General features: G+C 36.9%; 1 long non-coding RNA gene across 1 annotated transcript; it reads left to right on the top strand.

Moving 5' to 3' along the window:
• The first annotated feature begins 449 nt into the window (after positions 1 to 449).
• On the top strand, positions 450 to 9,548 carry LOC108372521 (uncharacterized). Its single transcript, XR_001848866.1, has 3 exons — positions 450 to 555; positions 4,594 to 4,600; positions 9,538 to 9,548. It is a non-coding gene; the product is annotated as an uncharacterized LOC108372521 (long non-coding RNA).
• The last annotated feature ends 258 nt before the right edge of the window (positions 9,549 to 9,806 follow it).

Genomic DNA, 9,806 nt, shown 5'->3' on the forward strand with positions numbered 1-9,806 from the left:
TGTGTCTTGGTTGTAAACAAATTTTGTTTAAATATAAAGTGAACTTTAAAGTTACAGGTTACTTGAGATAGCGGCTCTAACTTGTAAAGTGAAACATGAGTTGAACACGAGTTATATGCCTGTCTTTTTGTACCAATCTGTACACAATGCAGTTCTACATTTATTATAAAGGGCTTTAAACACAGTGACAAAATATTCGCCGCCTTTGTCTCTGAAGTGCTCGGCTACTGCCGCCTTCATTTCTTCTTCACTCGAAAATCTTCGCCCTCGGATAAATTATAGACGTGTATTGCTAAAATTATGCTTTACAAAATTTTATATGGATAAATCGGAAAGCCATATGGAGAAAAAAAAAACTAGTGCGCACTGCACTTGCACTGCCGCATATTAAAATACAAAACCATAGTAATTTTCCATCCAATCCATTATGTTCTTTATACTTTATGTTTTTAGCCGAAAAAAGGAGGAGGTTATCAATTCTTCGGAATATTTTGTTATGGATGTTATCGCAAAATTGGGACCACGTTAACTGATTTATGTAATTCTTTTTTTTTTGTTTTCTGCTTAAAAATTACTTATTAATTGTCCTCAGACCAGCAGCCAGATTCGAACTTTCGCTATCGCTAATTTTGATTGCTAAAAATCTCCAAAAGTATTAAATGCGCGCCTAACAACGTGCAACATCTAGTCACATGCCCCTCATACTGCCAGTTTGGGATGATTACACATTGCACCTGTTACTTTTTCGTGTTTGTTACATTTAGGCTCCACTGTTTTTCCTTTAGAGAATGTTGGCAAAGAAAATTTAGTGTAATAATCAGAATTCCACGCAGGTGATACCAATTATTGTGATTTTGAAGTTCCGGTATTTATTCAGTAATTATTTTTCTAAAGGCTTGAAAATTTGCATAGTAAGAAGCATTTGGTTTTACAATTCAGTTGTTTACCGTTATAAAAATTATACCTGACATATTAAGGTGCGTTCCATAACAATAGTCTTTAAGAAGTTTGATCTCTTCAGGAATCTTTAATCAATCATCTGCATATCAAGAGCCAACTGTGAACAGGTGAAACAAGATTAAACAGCCACTAAAATATCGTATTTTATATGTTTTTGCAAACTACCCGATTTCGCCCACTTTCAATACCATCCGTCCTTAGCTAAAAAAAATGCACGCTCGTTAAGATGTCTAAATTTTTACTCTAGGTATCGTAGACACGACTTAACCGATTTCCTTTTTCATTCTGAGCATTACGGTGCTAAATCAATCGTGCAACACTAAATAACTGCTCGCTCGAAACACTTGCTGGTGAAGGCAATAAATATCTGCGTGCGAAACTTGAACTTTTTTTTACCCGTTTCGTTTGACCCTCCTGGGACTGGTTTCCAAAATGTTTGCTTATAGCCACTCCGTTGCTTATGCCAGGATTTTAACTCTCGATCCACCACATTTGATATATCTGATTCGCTTTTCAGCATTAAGAAAGCGATACTATCCTCTCTCAATAAATGATTGACTAACATAAATACGTAGTAATCAGGTGATGATTGAGTTCTGTAGCTGAATAGTTTAGATTTCGACACTTAAAAAACTCCTGCCTTTCGTGACTCGGCGCAACAATTGAAAAAAACCGTTGGGATTATTATTATTAGTGAAAATTGGCAATTTACAGGGATGACAATTTCAAAGAAAATCTGTTTTAAAATTCATGGTAACCAACTGAATTATATCAGACACAGTACCTTCAATCTCTTATGGCTTCACAACTTGCAAAACATTCGCAGAAGCTCAGCAGAAGCTTCCCAACAAAAAACACGATTACCACAGGAACGAAAGTGGAAACGAGCTAGGCGGTGGGAATCGCTTACCCTTTCGCTTCACGAAGGCATTATTTTAAAATGGGAATGTCATTGGCCGTACGTCCCTACTCGCAGCATTACCTTCGAACGAAGGGAGAACGCATGAATAAACAGCATCCAGAGAAGCGAACAAAGAATGCCTTACAGAGAAACTAATGTAGAATGCCTAGATAAGTACATACTTATTTATATTAAATTAAAATCAGAAAATATCTTAAAAGATTAAAATTAATTAAAATTTTTATAAATCAGTTCTTATACAAACATAAGTATGTATTTAGGTATTTAGGTAGATTTTACTTCATAATCGGTATGTACATACATGCATATTTAATTAAGCTTAAACTTCTACTTCCTCACTCTTGTACTTCACTTCATTGACTGACTTCAACTTCCACAGAAAGTAACGGTAGAAAAGGAATTTTTGGATATTCATTATATTTTTCAGCTGACTACGTTGCAGCATCTACTTTGCATTCCCCGAAATGAAGCAAAGAAGCGAAATAAATAAAACTAGTATCGCCCCGTTGTCGAAATTCGACCACTTCACTTTTTTCACACACTTTTTCATTTTGCCTGGGAAGTTTTTTAGGTCCATCAGCACCAGTTAATCGTCTAGCTCACTTACATATATTATTTGGTGGAGTAATATACATTCTGTTAAATAATTTAAAAATTTATAGATGTGGAAACCAAATCAGGTACCTACTGGAAAATAATACCTTTCGAACAAAAGAAGAATCATTTAAATTGGTTGAGAAACATAGGAGCAGTAGGGAGGAATAAGTTTGTATGGGATTTCGTTAGCGTAGTAATATCAAATAAAACACCTCTTTGAGGTAAAAGTTTCGAGTGACGAAAGCTGCACTCGAAACACAAAATTTATGATATCAATTTCGTGACGAAAATTATACGCATTTTTTGACTGCCTTTGAAACGTAAGGAAAATCTTTTTTATTCATACGAATCGTTGCATAAGATTTGTTTTTTACTTTGTGTTTCTAGCAGAAAACGAATGTATGTAAGTAGTAGCAGCACACTGGGTGAACTAAATCATTCATACATACATATTTATGTACAATGTGTATGTAGGTATTATTGTACGCGTCTTCCCAGGTAGGTTAAGTGCTCTAAAATACACACAAATTGTGGTTTCCAAGACATTTAGGAAGTGATTAGCACAGCTGCATCATTCAACTTGTCAACTCGCGGAAAATTCCCCGATTTTCAGGGAAATTCGGTTTAAGTGGCAATCGGGGAATGGGCAATTTTTTTGGGGAACTGGGTAAGTTATTTTTATATCTTAAAATAACCAAATTAGACGCATATGTTAATTCTTAACCATTTGACCCTTTTTGGAGCGACATTTTTTCGATTTGAATCGCAATATCTCCACAACAAGAGTTTTCCCAGATATAAGCTGTATACCAGATGAAAGCTAGGGGTTTGGGCTAGACTTGTGGAAACTTAGAATAAAATCGACTGACCAGTTTTTGAGAAAATGCCCGAATAGTATATTTTCAGCAGCCCGATTTTTAGTTTTCGGGCGATAACGTTATGACATATTTATATTTTATAAACACAAAAAATAGCGTTAGATAGCTTGTTTGAAGACCCTTCTACTGATATCGACATCAATGACATGGACTGAGTAGTGTGGCCTCAGTGGTAGTTTAAAAAATGGCCTTTTTTCGAATTTCAGGCAGCAGCCACGCCCACAAAGGCATACAAATCAAAACATCCTTGAACAAGACCTTCTTAGTTTTTTTTGTTCTTTAATTCCTGAAAGTTTGAAAGAAATTAAATGAAGGTACGTACAGACGCCACATACATATCAAAGCATCTCGTAGTGGAGACACGAACCAAAACACGTTTACCTCTATATCTTTCCAACTAGTAGCCGAAGCGTAATATATAACGTATCGTTTGAAAGGTATTGACCTATAGAATAATACTAAATATGTTGGGTGTACCCACATGCCCCCTGAAACCGGCAAAAGCCAAAAAACGTTTTTTGTTTCGCAACACTTTAGCCCAATTTCTAAGAATCCGGTTAATCGTTTATGAAGCTTGAATACATTTTCTGGACACACTCTGCAAGAGCTTTCCAACGATATCTCAAACATGTCGATTGGACGTCTGGATAAAAACTTCCTAATCTCGTGTATATATATATAAGCGAGTCATTTCAGCATGCTACTGTGGCTGCTTTCGTCACTCGCGCGCATTGCCGTGCGCGGTGATTTTCGTAGGCGACTACGAAATTCCCGACAGGGTACATACGCACTTAATTCATACAAATGTAAATCGCACGCATACTCAATATTTTTCTTTATGTAAATATCTCCAATTAACTAATTGCTTTAGTGCAGCAAATAAATATATACCTATGTGTGTATATATCTATACTAGGGTGCCCGAAATATAGGAGAAACCTTATTTTTCAATTAGGTCCTCTCTTGTTACCTTTTGAATTTAACGATAATCGGTGCCAACTTGAAGTTGAACATTTGGTTAAAAAGTTAGACCGAGACTGCCTCAACGTATCACATTGTGCAAATCACACGCATGAAAGTTCGACATTTGTGTAATAACGTAGTTGAATTGCATCAAATAAAATTATTTAATTTTTCAAGGATGGATATGATGGATGGTGTGCCTCACGATCTTCGGCCTATTGTGCTCTTAGAACTCACAAAAAGATCTCATATAGCCGTAAAACCGTAGCGAAGAGTAAATGTGCGTTGTCTATGGTCATAGCTCTCCAAGATGTGTTTGTTTTCTTCTGGCTGTCGCGTCGCATCCTGGAAGGAGGTGTAGTGGTGCTGCTGTTGGTATTTCGCAGTAGCGACAGGAGTGGTTGCCTTGTCGGTAAACATATTCTTCCTATGTAGTATGTTTTAAATTTGTCTTTAAGAGAGTCATTAATCTCTTGGATTTGTAACTTCTTTTAAATGTTTTGGCTTGCCGTGTAGCGGAAAAGTTCTTCCGATGGGCTCTTCTTAGCAGCTGCTTCTCTGATTTTAGATATTGTCTGACAGCATATGGCCCTAAAACATACTGCCAGATTTGGCTAATTACACATTGCATCTGTTACTTTTTAATGTTGTGTACCTTTAGGCTCACTGCTGTACATTGACAGAATTTTGGCGACGGAAATTTAGCGTGACGATTGTCAGAATTCCACTCCATATCTGTCTAGATGTCTCTGTTGAACTGAGAGATGAGTACCTCAGCTTTGATTTTCTTCCTCAGTCTCCACAGATTTCTGTGCTGTTACCAATGCCCTCTCCCTTGAAGTCTATGAGGCCTTTATTATCAGTCTTTTCTACGGCTATATGAATGACACCTGGTGGAAAATGATGATGATGATCCTCTCATAGTGCGGAAGGAGGTCCTCTCGGGCCGTGCCACGTAGCATATACTTATTACATGCTGTTCCATAATATATTGGAGTCAAATGTAACCACTAAATATTTCACTTCGGAGCACATTTCTATTATTATTCCTTTCAGAGTTATAAAGTGAGTGAGTGGGTGGTTTCTTCTCCAGGTTCAAAGGTCAATAGCTGTTTTGGCAAGGTTTGAATATCAAAGACCCACCGTGCCGCATCATCTTTTGAATAACGCAACAGAAGGTATTTTTGAATGGCCCTCTCGCTCTTAGTATTATATTGTCCGCATATCCTTGGCACATTATGCCGTTATTGTATATGTAGCACCTCAAGAAGTTCATCTACTAATAAACCCCATAATATAGGTGGCAGCTTCTCGTAGTTTTAGTATGATTTCGTTTTTTTTTCTGCCAGACTAGTTTGTCTCATTACTTACTCAAGTTCTCAGGTGTCTAGAAAGATCGTTGTTATCTGCAAAACGAGAGATAACGATGCTTAACGATACTGTGTGTTATTTATTGGAAGTAGATCGCCATGTAACATACCGTGATATAGAGTTATACTTTGACATCAGAGACACTAGCCTACACATTCGCATTTACATGAGCATTTTTGTCTCAAGAGGATTTGCTCTCGTTGGATACCCCACAATTGGACCCTTGCGCTCGATGTTGCCGAAGTTCCAGTTATGAGGGCGGTTATTGCTTCTGACAAAGATCCGCTGTAACCGTGTAAAGCTTAACTGACATCTGGAAGTCGTAAGGTGTCCGAAGCTTTCCGTTCGGGAACAGTTTTTAGGAAGGACCCAGCCAGACTGATCCTCGGAACGGAACTTAGGACACTTTGAGCTGGCCCTGAAAGTAGAAAAGGAAGAAGGCTGGATGGAAATATTTGGTAAGATTGAAATGAAACTAGCTGAGATTAAAAAAAAAAATTTTAAATGTTCGGTCTTCAGGAGCTATTCACCTAATGCCTAACGATCAACGCGGGAGGGGTCTTTGGTTTGCTTAATTTTTACGAAAAGGGAAGGGGGTGTCTGGATGGTGATTACGTCAGCAATATTCACTTTTTTGAGTAAATATCAAATCTGTGTTCATTTGGAATTGTTGAAAGGCTGGCTTTAGTATAATGCGGCTTTCCCAGAATACGACTGGGAATTACTCCCTGGTGCCGAGCCGTTGCAGAACTTTTACCAAATAAACGTGCAAAAATAATTCCGATACTGGCAAGTCAATGTTCTTAGTTAAGTCTCATCAAAGAATTCCTTGTCGTTTAAAGGGTATATGGAATGCCGCATTATACTAAAGCCAGCTTCTCGACATAAGCTACTATTGCGAACACAGAAATGTATGTAAAATTTGTCAGTAGCGCTGTGGTATTTTCTGTACGAGTTCATACGCCAAAATTCAACTTCACGTCGGCTTGGGTTATCACGAAACCTACAGCCAAGCGGTATTTAGGCTAAAATGGGGACAATTAAGAGGTTTTGCGTCGCATAAAAAAATATACAAAAATTGGGGCACCATAATGTATTGTACATATATGCACTTTGTTTGGTTAGTATTCATTTAGAAGCCTTCATATTAAAATCCAAACAAGACAGAATTTTCAGAGTCCTTTTGATGCTCTGGCAAACCAAATAACATGACTCATTTTTATGTCTGACAACTTAAGTGTGAAAAGCTGATGCAACAAATACCATTAGTAGTGCATAAAACCGGAATAATAAAGGCAAATAATGCCGTAACGTGTGTGTGTGTGTGTGTGGATTTAAGAGTTATACAAACGTAATTTGCAAGCCAAGGATAAAGATAATAAAATATTTCACACACACACACACCCAAGCCAGAGAAATCTACTACAAATTGCATGGCAATCGAGCACAAAGCAGCATATCTCCTAAACTAAGCTAAATTAATTTTTTCAGCAACAGCAAATTGGCCTAAATATGTAGATTTACGGCAACTAAGAGTAAATATATGTATGTATATAAGTAATAATAAATACTATACCTAAATATGAAAATACGTATGTTTGTGTAATATCCCTGCAGTAAAATTTAGAGACAGTCTGTTAAAGCGCTAGTTCCGCCCTACACATTTCAGAACTATCTCTGAAGTAGTGCAAAACGGCTGCAGAGAAGGACAGTTCAAACTTTTGGTGTACTAATTGCGCTCTGTTGAGAAGTAAATGCACAAATTCTCACGTCTCGTACAATACTCAAATAGCTCAGCGGGAAGACCTCCGACTCTAAAATCGTTGGTCGCGAGTTCAAATCGCGGTAGAGGCAGTTGTGATTTTCAGATTTAACAAATTTAAATTGTTGAGTGCCGCTTAAAAATTGAATAGAAAATGATCAAATTTAATATAAATAAAACAAAAGTATAGAAAATTAAATTAAATGTAATCTGCAAAAGAACAGAAAAAAGTNAAAAAAAAAAAATTCAGTACTTAATCAAAATTTTTTCATAAAAAACTTATTGTCCCAGAACTGTCGAAAATGGAACCAGTTCAGAACTAGTTCGAAAGTTCTGCATAGGTGGCAAATTCCACTTCGTAGGACATCGCCATGTAAAAAGAGACAGTTGAAAGCATTGCGTTGGGATAGATCGAGAACCAGTACCGCCTCTTAAAGAGCTAGTTCTGAACTAGCGCGATTTACTGCAGGGATATTATGTGGCTTGCGGTATTTGTTGAACGCATTGCCATTTCCCACTTCAATGTTTACCAGCTTCTCTTCTTTTGACTGCTACCTTATGTACATACATATATATGTATGCATGCATGTAGTTAGTCCTGCTAGTCCCTTAGCTTCTGCTCTGTTTATCTAACTGGATGCCTGAGCGCCATTGATGCTAAAAGCAAACGCCGTTTTCAGACTAATATCCTTGCTGCTCGACTACAGGATTCTTACGACTCCCTGTGGCTTAATATACAATCCACACAGGCGTGCAATAGTTCGACATGCGTACATACATACATATGTGCATGCAGATATTCATACACACATTTTTGGTGTTTTTGTTTCTGTGCATCTGCGTGAGCGCACATATTTAACTTTTCATATAAATATTGACCACATAGACCGTTCCATTCTGCATCATGGCCATACGCAGAGAAAAAACGACCAAATAAAATATGTTGAACAAAACTAAAGGCTGATATGCAACTCTCAAGAAAACGGTCAAGAAAAAAATTGCCATTTTTCGTGTGTGTGTCCAAGGAATTTTCACAACTGATACTTCACCAGCCTATTGCCTCGCTCTTTCATCAAGAAATAATGGAACGGGCATATATTTCCTTGTGCTTGTGCTCTTTTTTCACAAAAAACTTTAGATAACCGTAGTAGAAAGCGTACTAAATTTCTGAAGAACTGCGTACTGCCTTAAGGAAATTTGACTCAAGAAAATTTCTTAGCCATTTCTTGTACGTCATTTTATATGGAGTTTTTGCTTTTCTTGGGAGCTGCATACTGGCCTTAATAATAGACTGGGATCTCTATTGGCTTTCTTCAAACGTACTTTTTGTTTTAAGTAGAAAAACCTCATAAATACGATCAATTCTTTCGATTAGGCAATGCAATAGCAGTTGCATGAGAAATCACTCCTTGTATGTAAAGTGTCTTTCGAAAGCGGCTTTTTATTTACAAAGGTTGTAATTAACTGTATCTTACTTATCTATAACTTGTCTATTAGATTCCGAAAAGTAATTAATTAAAAGCATTATCTTTTATTAGTTCTCACAAACTCGCTATCAGTGTCACGGGGCAAAAATAAGAATTGCTGGTACAGTACGAGCAAATTGGAATATATTTTCGAATTCGATTTGCACTCTTTCAATTGAAATCACATCTTGCAACCCTTATTTCTGAAACTGATTGCCGAAAAGTGGCAGAAAGGTCTTTCTGGAAATGAAATTTCTATTTCTCAATTTGACAGCGATTTGCATGAAAAAGTTGGAAATATTGCCACGTCTGACACGCTCTTGAGATCTGACAACGGTTTTTGTTACCCCACATATGAGCAAATCTCACGAGTTCGTACATTTTTCGACAAAAACGTGTTTTTGGCCCAAAATGGGGGCACACTTATCTTTGAAAATGCATTACCTTCAGTTTGCATAAAGAAGAATTTTATTACCAAAAAATTTACCATTTCTTGTCACCGCGATTCTAGGTACGTTGGTAATGCAGTGCAAATATTCAGTAATTCAGCTATGAAGATTTGTGGAAATTCCTGTATTGCATATTTCACGGGGCAATATTTTGTTACCAGCTTATGAGGTGGTAACCAAATTAACCGGTTACAAGAGAGCACAAAATGCGAAAAAGGTTTAAAAATTGTCTGACACTTTAATTACCGGTTATAAAATGTATGTCACCAGCGCAGAATAGACCTGTAAAACACTAGCACTTGTGTATTTAACGTATACGCCCCGTAGCACTCTATGTTCAAATCTCCGAAACCATGCGCTTTTGTGTCACTCAGCTTTAAATTAATTTTATTAATATAATTTTACTTTTTATAAAAAACTTGGGCCATTTTGATAACA

Source organism: Rhagoletis zephyria, unplaced genomic scaffold (genome assembly GCF_001687245.7).
Source record: "Rhagoletis zephyria isolate East Lansing unplaced genomic scaffold, Rhagoletis_zephyria_1.1 Rzeph_scaffold_05836, whole genome shotgun sequence".
NCBI classification, from domain to species: domain Eukaryota; kingdom Metazoa; phylum Arthropoda; class Insecta; order Diptera; family Tephritidae; genus Rhagoletis; species Rhagoletis zephyria.